We start from the raw sequence: 20,985 nt of genomic DNA on the forward strand, positions 1-20,985 counted from the left end.
TAACCAGATTGACCACATCGGAACATGCCTGCGCCCTAAATAAGCATGAAACCATACATATTTTACGTTACAACTCGAGTACGCGTTGTTTCACAAATACCTAGAAGATATGAAGCCGTGGATGAGTGCGCTAGCAAGTATATACCCGCATCGCGTTGATTTTGCGTGTGCAACAGTCGCTGCAGCTTGTACGATCTTGCGGTGCATCTTCATATCTGCGACTAAAGATCTGCCACCTTCAAGGCGAAAGTGCAAGCAAGAACATAGTGTTTTGTTAGCGAGGATAAAAATACACTCGAGAATAAATGAAACGCATCGCTAACCATCGAAATATGCACAGGTTAGCCGGACATCGTGAGTCGCTTCCTCGAGTGTTTACGTATGCAAAACACTTAGAGTAAATTCATTGACGTCGCTGCTCTGCTGGCAGCAGGTGAAGCTAAAACAGCTGAAACCGCATATCTCTGTATGTAGAAAAAATAACATGCGTTCGAAGACGATGACAAAACACATCAGCACTAGTAAACTGCGACATTCTGAGGTTCTTCTGCAAGAAAGCGATGCATTGTAAAGATGCGGGACATGGATAACCCTTCGTGATGACCAGGAAAACGAGCTGCAGCGTGGGTAAAGGCAGACTAGTCAATTACGACCACAAATTCTACACCCTACAAAAATACACAAAGTACGAAAGAGCGGTGTCGAGAGAGAGCTCCGCGCAGTTTCATTTCGGTTCAGCCTGTATCAATTAACCAGAAACCGGACGAACCCGCCATTGCTGGAACTGATACCGGGCAGAGTATTTCTGCTTCTGAACTGAATGAAGTTTAACCAAAATGACCATGCCAGACACGCCAGTGCACTACAAAAGCCATGATACTAAACATATTATACAACTATTCTGTATATAAAGAGCACGTTTCGTTTCACAAATGCAACGAAATTATGAAGTCGTCGAAGTGGGCGCTAGCAAGCATATACGCGCATCGTGTCGCTTTTTCCTCTGTCACTCATCCTCTTCTTACCGATGCGATTGCACGTGCACACCGCCTATGCACTTTTTCGTCGAATAACACCCGCCCCGTCATCGTGAAATTTATAAATTACAAGACTAAAGAAACAATCCTTTCCTTACGGGAACAGCTCAAAGAGAGTTACATATATATAATCGAAAATTACTCTGTTTGTACTCGCATGGCCCGTAAGTACTAATTGAGTTCGGCAAAAGCCAACTAGGTTCTTTTTTAAACTACACTACGAAGAGCTAATTATAAACAAAAAAAAAGATATGATGTACTGCCTCATTTCTCATAGCGTACACGAGGTTAAGCCATGGGAAAATGCACAGTTACACGCGTGCCCCAACAATCAGTTTCACCTTAGTATAGAGCAAAGAGCAGTAGCCATTCTTCAATATCATCCACATCGCGCGAATCAGTTATTTTTGGCAATGTAAGCAGCTCGCTTAACACACGTGACACACTTTTATCTCTGACTGACACATTTTCCCCTCACGTCATCACTTTAACTGAGACCTCGTTTTCCACTAATATTCTCGACTAAGATATTTTTCATAATGCATCAGCAGCTTTCACAATTTGCCGTTGCGATATAAGCTCGCGCCGTGAAGAGGACGTCCTACTAGCCATATCTAAAGACATATCATCATCGTGTATCCATATCAACGGCGATTATGAAATGTTATGGACTTCAGTCATTCTTGGGCATTAAAAAATAATCTTGTGAGTTTGTTATCGTGCACCTTTAGCCCTAGCTACTTTTTTAACGACCTTCACAACCCAACAAACAATTTGCGCACATTTCCTCGCGGCACCTTTATTTCTTGGCGATTTTAATGTCCCAAATATTGTATGGAACTCACAGCCACCTCATCTGACATCCTTTACTTCCGAGGCCAACGAATTCATAGATATGTGCTCTGCATTTTCGCTTGCTCAAATAGTATTGCAGCCCACTAGAATAACTTGTTGTTTGTGGGGTTTACCGTCTCAAAGCGAATCAGGTTATGAGAGACGCCGTAGTGGAAGACTACAGAACTTTCGACCACCTGGGGTTCTTTAATGTGCACTGACATAGCGCAGCATCCACTAGAATAACTGCAACAGTTCGAGCACTCGACCTAATACTCAACAACCGTACTGATTACGCACCTTCTGTTCCATATCTTTCCGGCATAAGTGACCATCACATGCTCTCATTTTTTTCTTAATGCTCACGTTTCAAGGACGCATAAAGAGGTCAAGATATTGCGAGCTTATATGCGGGCTACTTTTGGTGCCATAAACAGTGAGCTTTCTGAATTTATTGACTCCATTCTTGAAGATTTTGATGAGCCCTCTTTAGAAACTAACTGGGAAACACTCGCATCAAAAGTTCATAAACTTATCAATAAACACACCCCTTTCTTCAGCTTTACTACTAGCGTCAACGCGCCGTGGTATAATATACACATCAAACGTCTATTTAACAAAACGAAACGTCTTTGTCGCTCGGCTTCACTTTCACTGATTCCCATTGGTCCGCGTACAAAATAGCCGGTAAAGCGTACATCACAGCATTAAAAGAAGCCAAAGCATATTTTCGTTCTAACACTCTTCCTTCCATGCTAAAAACAATGGCTAGAAAATTTTGGCGCACAGTTAATCCGTCGACATATGGCCATATTGCTCTTGAAGATTCACCGCACAATCTTATTCACGCTATTCAGTGCGCGACCGCTCTTAACAATTGCTTCATGAAAAACTTTTCTCGTGTCACAAAGCTAATGTCCCCTCCTACACATAATTATAACTTCCCTCAGGTGCCAAGAATCATTGTCTATGTACAAGGCGCCGTTAAGTTAATTGATAACTTGCCAAATAATTCTTCTCTCTGTTATGATGGAATAACAGCACAGTTTCCTAAAAATACATGTGCTTATAGTTCATTCATTTTTCCAAAAATATTTCAGCAATCACTGGATACGTCGTCACTTCCATCTGCTTGGAAAATCGGGAAGGTGGTTCCAATACACAAATCCGGTAATAAAACTGAACCTGCGGACTACCGCTCATTTCACTCACCAGCACATGCGGCAGACTGCTAGAACATATAATCTTTTCTCAGTTAATTAATTTCCTTGAATCAAAATCATTTTTCACCTAGACTCAACACGGCTTCCACAAATCATATTCATAAGTAACGCAGCTGATATCCTTCACGCGTAAACTCCACGCCATCTTAGACCGTTCATTAGAGCCGACTGTATTTTTTTTTTTTTGCAGATTTCTCCAAAGTCTTCGATAAAGCTTCCCATGAACTTTTTTTCTACAAATTAAATCGTTAAATATTAACTACAGTGTTACGAAATGGATTGAATGAATCCTTACTAATCTATCAATTTGTAGTAATACGGAAACTTGAGCTAGATGGTTCATGATTTCAAACTACTAGCGCTGCAACGAGGACCAACGGCGAGGAGGAAGGACAAGGACATGCGCTACTATCAACTGAAAGGTTGTTCGAAGAAACACCGGTTAAATACTCGCAGAAGACCACCGAAAGAACATGTGCTTCATAGATTTTGTCTGGGTATCTAGATATGAAATCTCAATATCTTGGGTGGTTACAGATGGTGAGCTCACGCACGTGTCAGGGTGTGGAGGCACATTAACATAACCTGGTCTAACGGCATATCATCGTGGTTATCCAATGGCAAATACCTAATGCCATGGGAATCAAGTGGCAACTGCTTTTTTATTGTCCTTTGCAGAACATCCCACAAATATACCCCCTCCCCGCAATGCAAAAACACGTGATCTATTGTCTCTGGCTGTTTGCAGATGAAACATTCGGCCCCCTACGGTAGGAAAATACCTTTTTCCTCCATAAATGATTTTACACTCAAAGTACCGGTATGTAGCATAAAGAAAAACGTTTTAGCTCCCGTAGCAACTTGCATTTTCTTTACGCGTTTTAATAGATTACTTCCTGTGCCTCCATAGTATACAGCTCGGTACAAGGGCACCGGGAACACCACTTCACAAACATCCGTGTATAACGTTCTCCTGTTAACATTACTTAAATACTCTTTCGAAAAACGTGCACTTACGAATTTCACGCTCACAACAATTTTCCTAAAGAATCCAAAAAGAGAGCCCGGCATACATTGAGTATAAACTACGAAATCAGGCAACGCTCGACCAAGTCTTTGTTGACACATTGTGCGCAGGAATGGATCGGTGGCATCCCTAAAAAACATAAACCGGTTGACAATCTGTCGCACAAACAAATGACCCAGACCAAGCCCCCCATGCTTCACCTGCCGGAACAAATTTGTCCGACTGCACTTCTCCCAACTCGAGGCCCAAACAAACACCGCAAAACCTCGATGCAATTTTTGCACATTTACACGGGAGCAATGCAACACTTGCATTACATGCCATAACTTACTAATTAAAAACAGGTTGCAAACTGCGGCTCTTGCAAATATTGATAATTGAGCGCTTTTCCATTTCTCCGCTTTTTCACGGGTTTCTCTGACCTGCTCTAGCCAGTATGGCTCGCTTTCCTTGTAAAATTCCAAGGGCGCACCCAAGTACTTTGCAGGCGTTGTAACCCACGACACATTAGCGAAAGTGTCGGGGGTCAGCTGCCATTCTCCGCGCCAAAATCCCAGGCACTTACCCCAGTTAACTTTACTCCCTGTGACTTTGCTAAAATGTTTTACCACATCCACTGCCCTCTTTATACTCTCCTTATTTACACAAAAAACCGAAACGTCGTCTGCGTAAGCCAGCAATTTGACTTCTGACTCCAGCAGTCGAAACCCATCAATGTCATTGTTTTGTAGGATGCTTAAACACAATGTTTCAATATAAATGCCGAACAAAAGAGGGCTGAGGGGGCAACCTTGGCGCACCGAACATTGTACGTTGATGGAGGCCCCCAGTGACTTATTGGCACTTATCTCGTAGTGCAGTTACGGTACGCCAAGGCCACTCCCTCTCGAATAACAGAGCCGACATTAACATAGTCTAATATACTGAACAGAATAGTATGTGCCACACAATCAAAATCTTTCTCCAAGTCCAACTGCAGTAACGCAACACATGCATGAGTTGCATCGCAGCATTCGAGCACACTTCTCGCTTTGTGAATGTTCTGAAAGATAGATCGCCCTTTGATAACGCATGTTTGGTGAGGGCCCACTAGTTCGCATATAACCGTTTGTAGTCTACCAGCAAGCACCTTCATATAAATCTTGTAATCAACGTTTGTCAGAGCAATGGGCCTGTAAGACGACAACTGCCTAAGCTTATCTGGTTGGTCAGTTTTCGGAATAAGTAGTGTGTGCGACGATCCGAAAGACGCAGGCAGTGCCTTCAGTTCATACGCTTCATTAAATAAGGCACACAACAAAGGAGATAGCTGTTCCTTGAACGCTTTATAAAAATCCGCACTCAGGCCATCAGGCCCGGGGGATTTCCCTGGGTTTAAATTTTCTATTGCCTGCCGCACTTCTTTTTCGCTTATTGGCCGCTCCAGTCTTTCTTTCTGTTCGTCATCAATTTTTGGCATCGCATCAAGAAATGATTCTTTAAAACGGTCCAAATTAACCTCTCGGGACGAAAATAGCTCTTCATAATACTCCCGGAAAGCTTTCGCGATTCCTTCGTTATCGGTTTCTGTGCGTCCTGCCCAATCTACCTCTGCCACGTGATTTCGCCTTGCATTTGCTTTTTCTATTCCCAATGATCTTTTCGTCGGCGTCTCATCCATGGCCAGTTTTTCGGCTCTTGCACGCACCAGTGCTCCGCGATAACGGTCTTCGTCATTCAGTTGAAGTCTTTGTTTTATTTTTCTAAAGTCGTCCATGTATAACCCCGGCGTGTTACACTCCAGGGCTAACAATTTATCTAGCAAAGATCTTAAATGCATATCATTTTGTTTTTCTTGAAACCGTATGCAGCTGGCTTTTTCTAAAGCTTTGATTTTAATTTGTTGCTTACACAGTTCCCTTTCTTGACCCAGTTCGTGGGTGTCCTCCTGACAAATCTTACCAATTTCTTCTTCTACTAGTCTGGTGAATTGCTCGTCATTCAGCAGTTTATTATTTAACTTCCACAATTCCCAATTAAAACCGCTACCTCCCTTTCTTGTTACAATTGTACACTCAGCCATGCAGTGATCTGAGTACGATACCGCCAAAACATAATAATCCTGGCATTTTGGGGCCAGTTCTGCGGACACATAAATCCTGAAAAGGCGGGCGTGGCTAGCACCCTGAAAATGAGTATACTGAACCCGTCGCTCGCTCGTGAGACACTCTGCAACGTCTTCCAGTGCAAACTCGTCAATCAAGCGCGAAAGTACATCTGTGCTACGATCCTTAATTGTACGATGGCTAGTTTTGTCACCGGAGCTAAGTACACAATTGAAATCTCCCAGAAAGACAAGTTGCTTATCCGTGTTTAAATACCCTTCAACAAAATCAAACAAAGCAGCCCTCTCATCAACTACCGCAGGTGCATATATACAAACAGCACGCCACTCAGCCGAGCAAAAACTAAAATCGAGGACCACACCCCGACCCGACTAAAAAGAAGCATGAGACTGCACTACAAGACCCGGCAACTTCTTCACAAAGAGGACGCATCCAGCAGAAGTACCGACTGCATGGCTGACAACTGCGTAAAACCGCGACGTGAAATGTTGCACCATGCACTCGGTCTATTGTTCACCCTCGACTTTTGTCTCTTGAACTCCAAGTATATCGAAGTCATTTTCATTTAAAAGGCGCAGGACTTGGCTCTGCTTCCTTTTCGCTGCTAGGACTCTCACGTTAAGGGCCGCAATCTTTAGTGACAGTTCATAAGCCATTTTCTTAGAGTGAAAAGTGGCCAAGAGCATGGTGCTTACCTCTCACGTCTAGCATGGCGCTAGACGCATTCGTTGACGCCAGAGCCATGAGGTTGGACTGGCAGACCTTGTGACAGGGGCGGCTTTTCGGCAGCTCTCCTGTCCGCCGAGACATTCGGTCTTGGTTTGAAGGTCGCCCTCCTCCTTATTGGTGTTTTTATCGGCGGCTCGTCGTTGCTAGCTGCCTCTGCCTTGCTTGTCTCACTTGTGCTCTCGTCGTGGGTACGCTTCGCAGGGCCTTGGACGTTCGTCGCTCGGCCGCTGCTCTTTTCAAGGGTTTCTTGTCGGCCCGCAGACTCCGGAAGTTCAGTTTTTGAGCTCTCGGCATCGCTCACCCTTTCTTCCTCTGACGGTCCGTTGTTCGGTAGCGTGGCTTCCTTGTCTGGCCTAATGAGTATCTCGTCACCGCCCCCCGGGGGCACTAACATCCCTGTCGTTGCTGTTAGCTTTTCAGCTTCTCCGACCCCCTTTGCGGCCTCTTCTGTCTCTGCGACATCCATTTGGTGCTCCGTCATGTCCGCCCTCGCTGTCGGTGCAGTGGCCACTGCATACGTTCGTACGCAATCTTCCTCGGAGTGGCCAAAACGCTTACATGTCGAACACCGCGGAATCTTACATTCCCGGCGCACGTGACCGGTCCCGCAGCAGCGCAGGCACTGCATTGGCCACCCAGGCACCACAACAAGGGCCAACTCCTCTGCTACTCTTATCTGGTCAGGCAGGTCTTCTATCCTCATCCCGGGCTTCAACTTCAGGAGTACGGCTCTCGTTGTTGAGCCCTTTTCGTGAACGCCCTGGACGCACCACCGCTCACGGGTCACATCGGTCACCTCACCGAAAGCCGCAAAAGCAGTTTTGATATCCTCATCCGCCACGCCATGCAACATCCAGTGGAGCCGTAGCTTCACCTGTTGATCCTCCGGGTCAATGATGATACACCGTCGGCCTTTCACTTGAAGCTCCTTGAAGGCTAGCAGCCGCTTGGTTGCTTCAGTGATGCTCAAGGTCACCGCCCAGACATGGTTTATTTGCTAGGCCCCCAAGGCCACCACGTTTGGGAGCGTACCAGTCTTGGCCAGGGCGTCCCGGAAATCTTCAACTCTGAAGGGTCGCACTCGTACGTCGCCGTGCAAAAAAACTGTGTTGAAAACAACACGTCCGGTGGGCAGATGCGGCAAAATGAGCTGATATTCCTTATCATCGTTTGCGTTAAGCCTGTTACCGCGGCCAGCCTACGCCGCAATCGCCGCTCCGCCGGAGCTCATGATTCTGCGTCCGTACACGCCGGTGGCCGGAAGCAGAATGGAATACCACCGACGCCGGACGGAGACGCCGCATTTGACGTTAGCATTTCCGCTATGCCAATTCAGACCAGCTGTGTGATGACGACTGCAAGTCCAGCTGTGATGTGACAAAAAAAAGTAAAAACGCTGCGTCGGCCGGGAATCGAGCCCGGGTCAACTGCTTGGAAGGCAGCTATGCTAACCACTATACCACCGACGCTTTTTTTTTTCTTTATTGCCTGACTTTGACACAAATACACCGCACTGGAACTCAAAACAACAGGAACAAAGGAATAATATATGTACACAAAGCTAGTTCGCGTTGCCTAACACCCACTGAGGGGCAGGCATTGTCATGTTAAAATTCCTTGAGTGCCATCAAAGGTTCCAGCTTTGACAGCCACTCAGGAGCACATGGTTGCAATTTAAGCACGTCGAGCCATCGCTGCACACTTTCACGGAAATACATGCGGCTGGCCGTGCATCTGGATCGCAGTGTCAACCAGCGTCAACCAGCCATTCGTGCGCGCCATATACTGTGGAGGCACATTAATATAACCTGGTCTAACGGCATATCATCGTGGTTATCCAATGGCAAATACCTAATGCCATGAGAATCAAGTGGCAACTGTTTTTTTTATTGTCCTTTGCAGTTCAGTTCAGTCGTTCAGTCGTGTCCGACTCTTCGTGACCCTATTGACCATGTCACGCCACGCTTTCCGGTCTCTCACTATCTTCCTAACATCACATAACTTCATCTGCAGTGCCTCGAGGATGCCATCTAACCATCGCGTTCGCTGCCTACCCCTTCTCCGGCAACCCTCAACCTTTCCGAACATCAAAATCCCACAAATATACCCCCTCCCAGCAATGCAAAAACACGTGATCTATTGTCTCTGGCTATTTGCAGATGAGACATTAGGCCCCCCACGGTAGGAATATACCCTTTTCCTCCATAAATGATCTTACACACACAGTACCGGTATGTAGCATAAAGAAAAACGTTTTAGCTCCCGTAGCAACTTGCATTTTCTTTACGCTTTTTGATACATTACTTCCTGTGCCTCCATAGTATAAAGCTCTGTACTAGGGCACCGGGAACACCACTTCACAGACATCCTTGTATAATGTTCTCCTGTTAACATTACTTAAATACTCTTTCGAAAAACGTGCGCTTAAGAATTTCACGCTCACAACGATTTCCCTAAAGAATCCAAAAAGAGAACCCGGCATACATTGAGTATAAACTACGAAATCAGGCAACGCTCGACCAAGTCTTTGTTGACACATTGTGCGCAGGAATGGATCGGTGGCATCCCTAAAAAACATAAACCGGTTGACAATCTGTCGCACAAACAAATGACCCAAATCAAGCCCTCCATGCTTCACCTGCCGGAACAAATTTGTCCGACTGCACCTCTCCCAACTCGAGGCCCAAACACCGCAAAACCTCGATGCAATTTTTGCACGTTTACACGGGAGCAATGCAACACTTGCATTACATGCCATAACTTACTAATTAAAAACAGGTTGCAAACTGCGGCTCTTGCAAATATTGATAATTGAGCGCTTTTCCATTTCTCCGCTTTTTCACGGGTTTCTTTGACCTGCTCTAGCCAGTATGGCTCGCTTTTCTTGTAAAATTCCAAGGGCACACCCAAGTACTTTGCAGGCGTTGTAAGCCACGACACATTAGCGAAAGTGTCGGGGGTCAGCTGCCATTCTCCGTGCCAAAATCCCAGGCACTTACCCCAGTTAACTTGACCCCCTGTGACTTTGCTAAAATGTTTTACCACATCCCCTGTCCTCTTTATACTCTCCTTATTTACACAAAAAACCGCAACGTCGTCTGCGTAAGCCAGCAATTTGACCTCTGACTCCTGCAGTCGAAAACCATCAATGTCATTGTTTTGTAGAATGCTTAAACACAATGTTTCAATATAAATGCCGAACAAAAGAGGGCTGAGGGGGCAACCTTGGCGCACCGAACGTCGTACGTTGATGGGGCCCCCAGTGACTTATTTACAATTAATCTCGTAGTGCAGTTACGGTACGCCAAGGCGACTCCCTCTCGAATAACAGAGCCGACAATAACATAGTCTAATATACTGAACAGAATAGTATGTGCCACACAGTCAAAAGCTTTCTCCAAGTCCAACTGCAGTAACGCAACACATGCATGAGTTGCATCGCAGCATTCGAGCACACTTCTCGCTTTGTGAATGTTCTGAAAGATAGATCGCCCTTTGATACCGCACGTTTGGTGAGGGCCCACTCATCATCATCATCATCATCATCAGCCTGATTATACCCACTGCAGGGCGAAGGCCTCTCCCATATTTCTCCACTTAACCCGGTTCTGTGCTAGCTGCATCCACTTGACCCCTGCGAACTTCTTAATCTCATCCGCCCACCTAACTTTCTGCCGCCCCCTGTTTCGCTTTTCTTCCCTTGGAATCCAGTTTGTTACCCTCAGCGACCATCGGTTATCCTCTCTTGGCACTACATGTCCTGCCCATGTCCATTTCTTCTTAATTTCCACTAGAATGTCGGTAACTTGAGTTATTTCTTTGACCCACTCTGCATGCTTTCTATCTCTTAATGTTACCCCTACCATTTTTCGTTCCATAGCCCTCTGGGTTGTCCTCAACTTAAGTAGAACTCTCTTGATTAGCCTCCACGTTTCAGCCCCATAGGTGAGTACAGGCAAGATGCAACTGTTGTATACTTTCCTCTTGAGCGATACCGGTAAGCTGCTAGTCATAATCTGCGAGTGTTTGCCAAATGCGCACCATCCCAATCTTATTCTTCTTGTTATTTCCTTTGCATGGTCCGGATCTGCGGTTACTACCTGTCCTAAGTAGACATATTCGCCTACTACTTCCAGTATTTCGCTACATAATGTAAACTGCTGTTCCTTCTCGAGGCTGTTGAACATTACCTTAGTCTTCTGCATATTGATTTTCAAGCCTACATTTCTACTTTTCCTGCCTAGGTCACTAATCATTATTTGCAGTTCATCCCTCGAGTTGCTTAGCAAGGCAGTGTCATCAGCAAATCGCAGATTACTGAGGTATTCTCCATCTACCCTTATCCCTAACTGCTCCCATTCCAAGTCTCTGAATACATCCTCTAAACAAGCTGTGAATAGTACTGGGGAGATTGTGCCTCCTTGCCTAACACCTTTCTTTATGGAAATTTTGTTACTTTCGTTATGCAGAACTATGGTTGCTGTGCAGCCACTATATATATTTTCCAGCAGCTTCACGTACGGCTCGTCTACCCCCTGATTTCGCAATGCCTGCATCACCGCCGAGGTTTCAACTGAGTCAAATGCTTTTTCGTAATCAATGAATGCTATGTATAAGGGCTGGTTATATTCCGAGCATTTTTCTATCACCTGATTCATGGTATGGATATGATCGATAGTAGAGTACCGTTTCCGAAACCCTGCTTGATCCTTTGCTTGATAGCAGTCTAAGGTTGTCCTGATTCTATTAGCGATTACCTTAGTAAATACCTTATACGTAACAGACAGTAAGCTGATTGGTCTGTAATTTTTAAGGTCCTTAGAGTCCCCTTTCTTGTGAATGAGGATAATGTTTGCATTCTTCCATGGTTCCGGTACCGTCGATGACATCAGGCACTGCGTATACAGGGTAGCCAGTTTCTCTAGCACGATATCCCCCCCGTCCTTTAGCAAATCTGTAGTTATCTGATCCTCTCCAGCTGATTTCCCCCTTTTCATAGTTTCTAATGCTTTCTTGACCTCGTCCTTCGTCACTGGTGGAACGTCTGCTTTTCCCTACCGCCAATCTCATTACGGTCCTGACTACTTTGGCTACTGTAGAGATCAGTATAGAACTCCTCGGCTACTTTGACAATCTTGTCCATATTAGTGATGACGTTGCCCGCCTTGTCCCTTATCGCATACATCTGGTTTTGCCTATGCCCAATTTCTTCTTTACCGCTTTAAGGCTTCCCCCGTTCTTTACAGCATGCTCAATTTTCTCCATGTATATCCTTATATCGGCCACCTTGCGCTTATTGATTAGCTTTGATATCTCGGCCAATTCGATCTGGTCTGTTGGATTGGAAGCTTTCATACTCTGGCGTTTCTTAATCAAATCTTTCGTCTCCTTAGACAGCTTACCGGTATGCGGAACAACTGACCATGGTGGCGGTCAGACCTGTGACGCAGCAGGGGGTGCTAAGAAAGCCTGGATCCGCTGGACAGGCCGCCATTGGAAACTGACCCTGGCAACGTTTAATGCTAGAACCCTAGCTAGTGAAGCTAGTTTAGCAGTGCTGCTAGATGAACTAGAAGGCATGAAATGGGATGTCATAGGGCTTAGTGACGTTAGGAGGCCGAATGAGGCATATACTGTACTGAAGGATGGACATGTACTGTGTTATCGAGGTTTACCAGAGAGGCGACAACTAGGAGTAGGTTTCCTTGTCAATAAGTATATAGCGGGTAATATAGATGAATTCTATAGTATTAATGAGAGGGTTGCAGGCATCGTAATTAGGCTTAATAAGCGGTATAAACTGAAGGTTGTACAGGCCTATGCACCTACATGTAGTTATGACGACCAGGCAGTTGAAAGCTTCTATGAAGATGTAGAATCGGCAATGTGAAAAGTAAAGACACAGTATACTGTACTAATGGGCGACTTCAATGCCAAGGTAGGGAAAAAACAGGCAGGAGACAAGGCAGTAGGTGACCATGGCATTGGTTCTAGGAATAGCAGGGGGGAGTTACTAGTTGAGTTTGCAGAGCGCAGTAACTTACGAATCATGAATACCTTCTTCAGCAAACGGAAGAACCGGAAATGGACATGGAAAAGTCCTAACGGAGAGACTAAAAATGAAATCGAGTTCATAATGTGTTCAACCCCCGCCATTGTGCAGGATGTAGAGGTAATCGGGAAAGTGCGATGCAGTGACCACAGGATGGTGAGGTCCCGAATTAGCCTAAATCTGAAGAAGGAACGCAACAGATTAGTAAGAAAGAAACCCATCAACAAATTAGCGGTGAGGGGGAGGGCAGAAGAGTTCAGGATCTCGCTAGAGAATAGGTATTCAGCTCTAACTGAGGATGGCGACATTACCCTAGAGGCAAGGAACAATAATTTCAGAGATATCGTTACTGAGTGCGCGGTAGAAGTAGGCGGTAGGATAGTTAGAGGGCCCACTAGTTCGCATATAACCGTTTGTAGTCTGCCAGCAAGCACCTTCATATAAATCTTGTAATCAACGTTTGTCAGAGCAATGGGCCTGTAAGACGACAACTGCCTAAGCTTATCTGGTTGGTCAGTTTTCGGAATAAGTACTGTGTGCGACGATCCGAAAGACGCAGGCAGTGCCTTCAGTTCATACGCTTCATTAAATAAGGCACACAACAAAGGAGATAGCTGTTCCTTGAACGCTTTATAAAAATCCGCACTCAGGCCATCAGGCCCGGGTGATTTCCCTGGGTTTAAATTTTCTATTGCCTGCTGCACTTCTTTTTCGCTTATTGGCCGCTCCAGTCTTTCTTTTTGTTCGTCATCAATTTTTGGCATCGCGTCAAGAAAGGATTCTTTAAAACGGTCCAAATAAACCGCTCGGGACGAAAATAGATCTTCATAATACTCCCAGAAAGCTTTCGCGGTTCTTTAGTTATCAGTTTCTGTGCGTCCTGCCCAATCTACCTCTGCCACGTGATTTCGCCTTGCATTTGCTTTTTCTATTCCCAACAATCTTTTTGTCGGCGTCTCATCCATGGCCAATTTTTCCGCTCTCGCACGCACCAGTGCTCCGCAATAACGGTCTTCGTCATTCAGTTGAAGTCTTTGTTTTATTTTTCTAACGTCGTCCATGTATAACCCTGGCGTGTTACACTCCACGGCTAACAATTTATCTAGCAAAGGTTTTAAATGCATTCCATTTGGTTTTCCTTGAAACCGTATGCAGCTGGCCTTTTCTATAGCTTTGATTTTAATTTGTTGCTTACACAGTTCCCATTCTTGACCCAGTTCGTGGGTGTCCTCCTGACAAATCTTACCAATTTCTTCTTCTACTAGTCTGGAGAATTGCTCGTCATTCAGCAGTTTATTATTTAACTTCCACAATTCCCAATTAAAACCGCTACCTCCCTTTCTTGTTCCAATTGTACACTGAAACATGCGGTGATCTGAGTACGTTACCGCCAAAACATAATAATCCTGGCATTTTGGAGCCAGTTCTGCGGACACATAAATCCTGTCAAGGCGGGCGTGGCTAGTACCCTGAAAATGAGTATACTGAACCCGTCGCTCGCTCGTGAGACACTCTACAACGTCTTCCAGTGCAAACTCGTCAATCAAGCGCGAAAGTACCTCTGTGCTACGATCCTTAAATGTACGATGGCTAGTTTTGTCACCAGAGCTCAGTACACAATTGAAATCTCCCAGAAAGTCAAGTTGCTTATCCGTGTTTAAATACTCTTGAACAAAATCAAACAAAGCAGTCCTCTCATCAACTACCGTAGGTGCATATATACAAACAGCACGCCACTCAGCCGAGCAAAAAATAACATCGAGGACCACACCCCGACCCGACGGAAAAGAAGCATGCGACTGCACTACAAGACCCGGCAACTTCTTCACAAACAGGAAGCATCCAGCAGAAGTACCGACTGCATGACTGACAGCTGCGTAAAACCGCAACGTGAAACGTTGCACCATGCTCTCGGTCTCTTGGTCACCCTCGACTTTTGTCTCTTGAACTCCAAGTATATCGATGTCATTTTCATTTAAAAGGCGCAGGACTTAGCTCTGCTTCCTTTTCGCTGCTAGACCTCTCACGTTAAGGGTCGCAATCTTTAGTGACAGTACATAAGCCATTTTCTTAGATTGAAAAGAGGCCAAGAGCATGGTGCTTACCTTTCACGTCTAGCATGGCGCTAGACGCTTTCGTTGACGCCAGAGCCATGAGGTTGGACTGGCAGGCCTTGTGACAAGGGCGGCTTTTCGGCAGCTCTCCTGTCCGTCGAGATATTCGGTCTTGGTTTGAAGGTCGCCCTCCTCCCTATTGGCGTATTTATCGGCGGCTCGTCGTTGCTAGCTTCCTCTGCCTCGTTTGTCTCACTGGTGCTGTCGTCGTGGGCACGCTTCGCAGGGCCTTGGACGTTGGTCGCTCGGCCGCTGCTCTTTTCGAGGGTTTCCTGTCTGCCCGCAGACTCCGGAAGTTCAATTTTTGAGCTCTCGGCATCGCTCACCCTTTCTTCCTCTGACGGTCCGTTGTTTGGTATATGTGACTTCCTTCTCTGGCCTACCGAGTATCTGGTCACTACCCCCCGGGGGCACTAACATGCCTGTCGTTGCTGCTAGCTTTTCAGCATCTCCGACCCCTTTTGCGGCCTCTTCTCTCTCTGCGACCACCATTTGGTGCTCCTTCATGTCCGCCCTCGCTGTTGATGCAGTAGCCACTGCATACGTTCGTACGCAATCTTCCTCGGAGTGGCCAAAACGCTTACATGTCGAACACCGCGGAATCTTACATTCCCGGCGCACATGACCGGTCCCGCGGCAGCGCAGGCACTGCATTGGCCGCCCAGGCACCACAATAAGGGCCAACTCCCCTGCTACTCTTATCTGGTGAGGTAGGTCGTCTATCTTCATCCCGGGCTTCAACTTCAGGAGCACGGTTCTCGTTCTTGAACCCTTTTCGTGAACGCCTTAGATTCGCCACCGCTCACGGGTCACTTCGGTCACCTCACCTAAAGCCGCAAAAGCAGTTCGGATATCCTCATCAGCCACGCCTTGCAACATCCAGAGGAGCCGTAGCTTCACCTGTGGATCCTCCGGGTCAATGATGATACACCGTCGGCCTTTCACTTGAAGCTCCTTGAAGGCTAGCACCCGCTTGGTTGCTTCAGTGCTGCTCAAGGTCACCGCCTAGACATGGTTTATTTGGTAAGCCCCCGAGGCCACCACGTCTGGGAGCGTACCAATCTTTGCCAGGGCGTCCCGGAAATCTTCAACCCTGAAGGGTCGCACTCGTACGTCACCGTGCAAAAAAAACTGTGTTTAAAACAACACGTCCGGTGGGCAGATACGGCAAAATTATCTGATATTCCTTGTCATCGTTTTCGTCAAGCCTGTTACCGCGGCCAGCCTGGGCCGCAATCGCCGCTCCGCCGGAGCTCATGATTCTGCGTCCGTACACGCCGGTGGCCGGAAGTAGAATGGAATACCACCGACGCCGGACGGAGACACCGCATTTGACGTTAGCTTTTCCGCTATGCCCATTCAGACCAGCTGTGCGATGCGGACTGCAGGTACAGCTGTGATGTGACAAAAAAAGTAAAAATGCTGCGTCGGCCGGGAATCGAACCCGGGTCAACTGCTTGGAAGGCAGCTATGCTAACCACTATACCACCGACGCCGGACAGAGACGCCGCATTTGACGTTGGCTTTTCCGCTATGCCCATTCAGACCAGCTGTGCGATGCGGACTGCAGGTCCAGCTGTGATGTGACAAAAAAAGTAAAAATGCTGCGTCGGCCGGGAATCGAACCCGGGTCAACTGCTTGGAAGGCTGCTATGCTAACCACTATACCACCGACTTTTTTTTTTCTTTATTGCCTGACTTTGACACAAATACAACGCACTGGAAAACAAAACAACAGGAACAAAGGAATAATATATGTACACAAAGCTAGTTCGCGTTGCCTATCCTTCACTGAGAGGCAGGCATTGTCATTTTAAAATTCCTTGAGCACCGTCAAAGGTTCCAGCTTTGACAGCCACTCAGGAGCACATGGTTGCAATTTAAGCACGTCGAGCCATCGCTGCACACTTTCACGGAAATACATGCGGGCTGGCCGTGCATCTGGATCGCAGTGATAACCAGCCATTCGTGCGCGCCATATACTGTGGAGGCACATTAACATAACCTGGTCTAACGGCATATCATCGTGGTTTTCCAATGGCAAATACCTAATGCCATGGGAATCAAGTGGCAACTGTTTTTTAATTGTCCTTTGCAGAACATCCCACAAATATACCCCCTCCCAGCAATGCAAAAACACGTGATCTATTGTCTCTGGCTGTTTGCAGATGAGACATTGGGCCCCCCACGGTAGGAAAATACCTTTTCCTCCATAAATGATTTTACACTCAAAGTACCGGTATGTAGCATAAAGAAAAAAGTTTTAGCTCCCGTAGCAACTTGCATTTTCTTTACGCGTTTTAATACATTACTTCCTGTGCCTCCATAGTATAAAGCTCGGTACAGGGGCACCGGGAACACCACTTCACAAACATCCTTGTATAATGTTCTCCTGTTAACATTACTTACATACTCTTTCGAAAAACGTGCGCTTAAGAATTTCACGCTCAAAACAATTTCCCTAAAGAATCCAAAAAGAGATCCCGGCATACATTGCGTATAAACTACGAAATCAGGCAACGCTCGACCAAGTCTTTGTTGACACACTGTGCGCAGGAATGGATCACTGGCATCCCTAAAAAAACATAAACCGGTTGACAATCTGTCGCACAAAAAATGACCCAGACCAAGCCCCCCATGCTTCACCTGCCGGAACAAATTTGTCCGACTGCACCTCTCCCAACTCGAGGTCCAAACAAACACCGCAAAAACTCGATGCAATTTTTGCACATTTACACGGGAGCAATGCAACACTTGCATTACATACCATAACTTACTAATTAAAAACAGGTTACAAACTGCGGCTCTTGCAAATATTGATAATTGAGCGCTTTTCCATTTCTCCGCTTTTTCACGGGTTTCTCTGACCTGCTCTAGCCAGTATGGCTCGCTTTCCTTGTAAAATTCCAAGGGCACACCCAAGTACTTTGCAGGCGTTGTAACCCACGACACATTAGCGAAAGTGTCGGGGGTCAGCTGCCATTCTCCGTGCCAAAATCCCAGGCACTTACCCCAGTTAACTTTACTCCCTGTGACTTTGCTAAAATGTTTTACCACATCCACTGTCCTCTTTATACTCTCCTTATTCACACAAAAAACCGCAACGTCGTCTGCGTAAGCCAGCAATTTGACTTCTGACTCCTGCAGTCGAAAGCCATCAATGTCATTGTTTTGTAGGATGCTTAAACACAATGTTTCAATATAAATGCCGAACAAAAGAGGGCTGAGGGGGCAACCTTGGCGCACCGAACGTCGTACGTTGATGGGGGCCCCCAGTGACTTATTGACAATTAATCTCGTAGTGCAGTTACGGTACGCCAAGGCCACTCCCTCTCGAATAACAGAGCCGACATTAACATGGTCTAATATACTGAACAGAATAGTATGCGCCACACAATCAAAAGCTTTCTCCAAGTCCAACTGCAGTAAAGCAACACACGCATGAGTTACATCGCAGCATTCGAGCACACTTCTCGCTTTGTGAATGTTCTGAAAGATGGATCGCCATTTGATACCGCACGTTTGGTGAGGGCCCACTAGTTCGCATATAACCGTTTGTAGTCTGCCAGCAAGCACCTTCATATAAATCTTGTAATCAACGTTTGTCAGAGCAATGGGCCTGTAAGACGACAACTGCCTAAGCTTATCTGGTTGGTCAGTTTTCGGAATAAGTACAGTGTGCGACGATCCGAAAGACGCAGGCAGTGCCCTCAGCTCATACGCTTCATTAAATAAGGCACACAACAAAGGAGATAGCTGTTGCTTGAACGCTTTATAAAAAGCCGCACTCAGGCCATCAGGCCCGGGTGATTTCCCAGGGTTTAAATTTTCTATTGCCTGCTGCACTTCTTTTTCGCTTATTGGCCGCTCCAGTTTTTCTTTTTGTTCGTCATCAATTTTTGGCATCGCGTCAAGAAAGGATTCTTTAAAACGGTCCAAATTAACCTCTCGGGACGAAAATAGCTCTTCATAATACTCCCGGAAAGCTTTCGCGATTCCTTCGTTATCGGTTTCTGTGCGTCCTGCCCAATCTACCTCTGCCACATGATTTCGCCTTCCATTTGCTTTTTCTATTCCCAACGATCTTTTTGTCGGCGTCTCATCCATGGCCATTTTTTCCGCTCTCGCACGTACCAGTGCTCCGCGATAACGGTCTTCGTCATTCAGTTGAAGTCTTTGTTTTATTTTTCTAACGTCGTCCATGTATAACCCTGGCGTGTTACACTCCAGGGCTAACAATTTATCTGGCAAAGATCTTAAATGCATTTCATTTTGTTTTTCTTGAAACCGTATGCAGCTGGCCTTTTCTATAGCTTTGATTTTAATTTGTTGCTTACACAGTTCCCATTCTTGACCCAGTTCGTGGGTGTCCTCCTGACAAATATTACCAATTTCTTCTTCTACTAGTCTGGTGAACTGCTCGTCATTCAGCAGTTTATTATTTAACTTCCACAATTCCCAATTAAAACCGCTACCTCCCTTTCTTGGTCCAATTGTACACTGAACCATGCAGTGATCTGAGTACGTTACCGCCAAAACATGATAATCCTGGCATTTTGGAGCCAGTTCTGCGGCCACATAAATTCTGTCAAGGCGGGCGTGGCTAGCACCCTGAAAATGCGTATACTGAACCCGTCGCTCGCTCGTGAGACACTCTGCAACGTCTTCCAGTGCAAACTCGTCAATCAAGCGCGAAAGATCCTCTGTGCTACGATCCCTAAATGTACGAAGGCCAGTTTTGTCACCGAACCTCAGTACACAATTGAAATCTCCTAGTAAGACAAGTTGCTTATCCGTGTTTAAATACTCTTCAACAAAATCAAGGAAAGCAGCCCTCTCATCAACTATCGTAGGTGCATATATACAAACAGCCCGCCACTCAGCCGAGCAAAAACTAAAATCAAGGACCACGCCCCGACCCGACGGAAAAGAAGCATGCGACTGCACTACAAGACCCGGCAACTTCTTCACAAACAGGACGCATCCAGCAGAAGTACCGACTGCATGGCTGACAACTGCGTAAAACCGCGACGTGAAACGTTGCACCATGCTCTCGGTCTCTTGTTCACCCTCGACTTTTGTCTCTTGAACTCCAAGTATATCGATGTCATTTTCATTTAAAAGGCGCAGGACTTGGCTCTGCTTCCTTTTCGCTGCTAGACCTCTCACGTTAAGGGTCGCAGTCTTTAGTGACAGTTCATAAGCCATTTTCTTAGAGTGAAAAGAGGCCAAGAGCATGGTGCTTACCTCTCACGTCTAGCATGGCGCTAGACGCTTTCGTTGGCGCCAGAGCCATGAGGTTGGACTGGCAGACCTTGTGACAGGGGCGGCTTTTCGGCAGCTCTCCTGTCCGCCGAGACATTCGGTCTTGGTTTGAAGGTCGCCGTCCTCCCTATTGGCGTTTTTATCGGCGGCTCGTCGTTGCTAGCTGCCTCTGCCTGGCTTGTCTCACTTGTGCTCTCGTCGTGGGCACGCTTCGCAGGGCCTTGGACGTTGGTCGCTCGGCCGCTGCTCTTTTCAAGGGTTTCCTGTCGGCCCGCAGACTCCGGAAGTTCAGTTTTTGAGCTCTCGGCATCGCTCACACTTTCTTCCTCTGACGGTCCGTTGTTCGGTAGCCTGACTTCCTTGTCTGGCCTACTGAGTACCTCGTCACCGCCCCCCGGGGGCACTAACATGCCTGTCGTTGCTGTTAGCTTTTCAGCTTCTCCGACCCCCTTTGCGGCCTCTTCTGTCTCTGCGACATCCATTTGGTGCTCCGTCATGTCCGCCCTCGCTGTCGGTGCAGTGGCCACTGCATACGTTCGTACGCAATCTTCCTCGGAGTGGCCAAAACGCTTACATGTCGAACACCGCGGAATTTTACC

The 20,985-nt window shown here is 46.5% G+C and overlaps 1 protein-coding gene and 2 non-coding genes across 3 annotated transcripts in view; all 3 read right to left on the minus strand.

Moving 5' to 3' along the window:
- LOC146199959 (uncharacterized) overlaps positions 1-20,985 on the minus strand; it is an 83,545-nt gene that overhangs the window by 40,802 nt on the left and 21,758 nt on the right. The window lies entirely within an intron of this gene.
- TRNAG-UCC (transfer RNA glycine (anticodon UCC)) lies at positions 8,353-8,424 on the minus strand. Its single transcript has one exon. It is a non-coding gene; the product is annotated as a tRNA-Gly (tRNA).
- TRNAG-UCC (transfer RNA glycine (anticodon UCC)) lies at positions 16,545-16,616 on the minus strand. The gene has a single exon. It is a non-coding gene; the product is annotated as a tRNA-Gly (tRNA).

This window comes from Amblyomma maculatum, chromosome 2 (assembly GCF_055883805.1).
Source record: "Amblyomma maculatum isolate TAMU_Amacu chromosome 2, ASM5588380v1, whole genome shotgun sequence".
NCBI lineage: Eukaryota > Metazoa > Arthropoda > Arachnida > Ixodida > Ixodidae > Amblyomma > Amblyomma maculatum.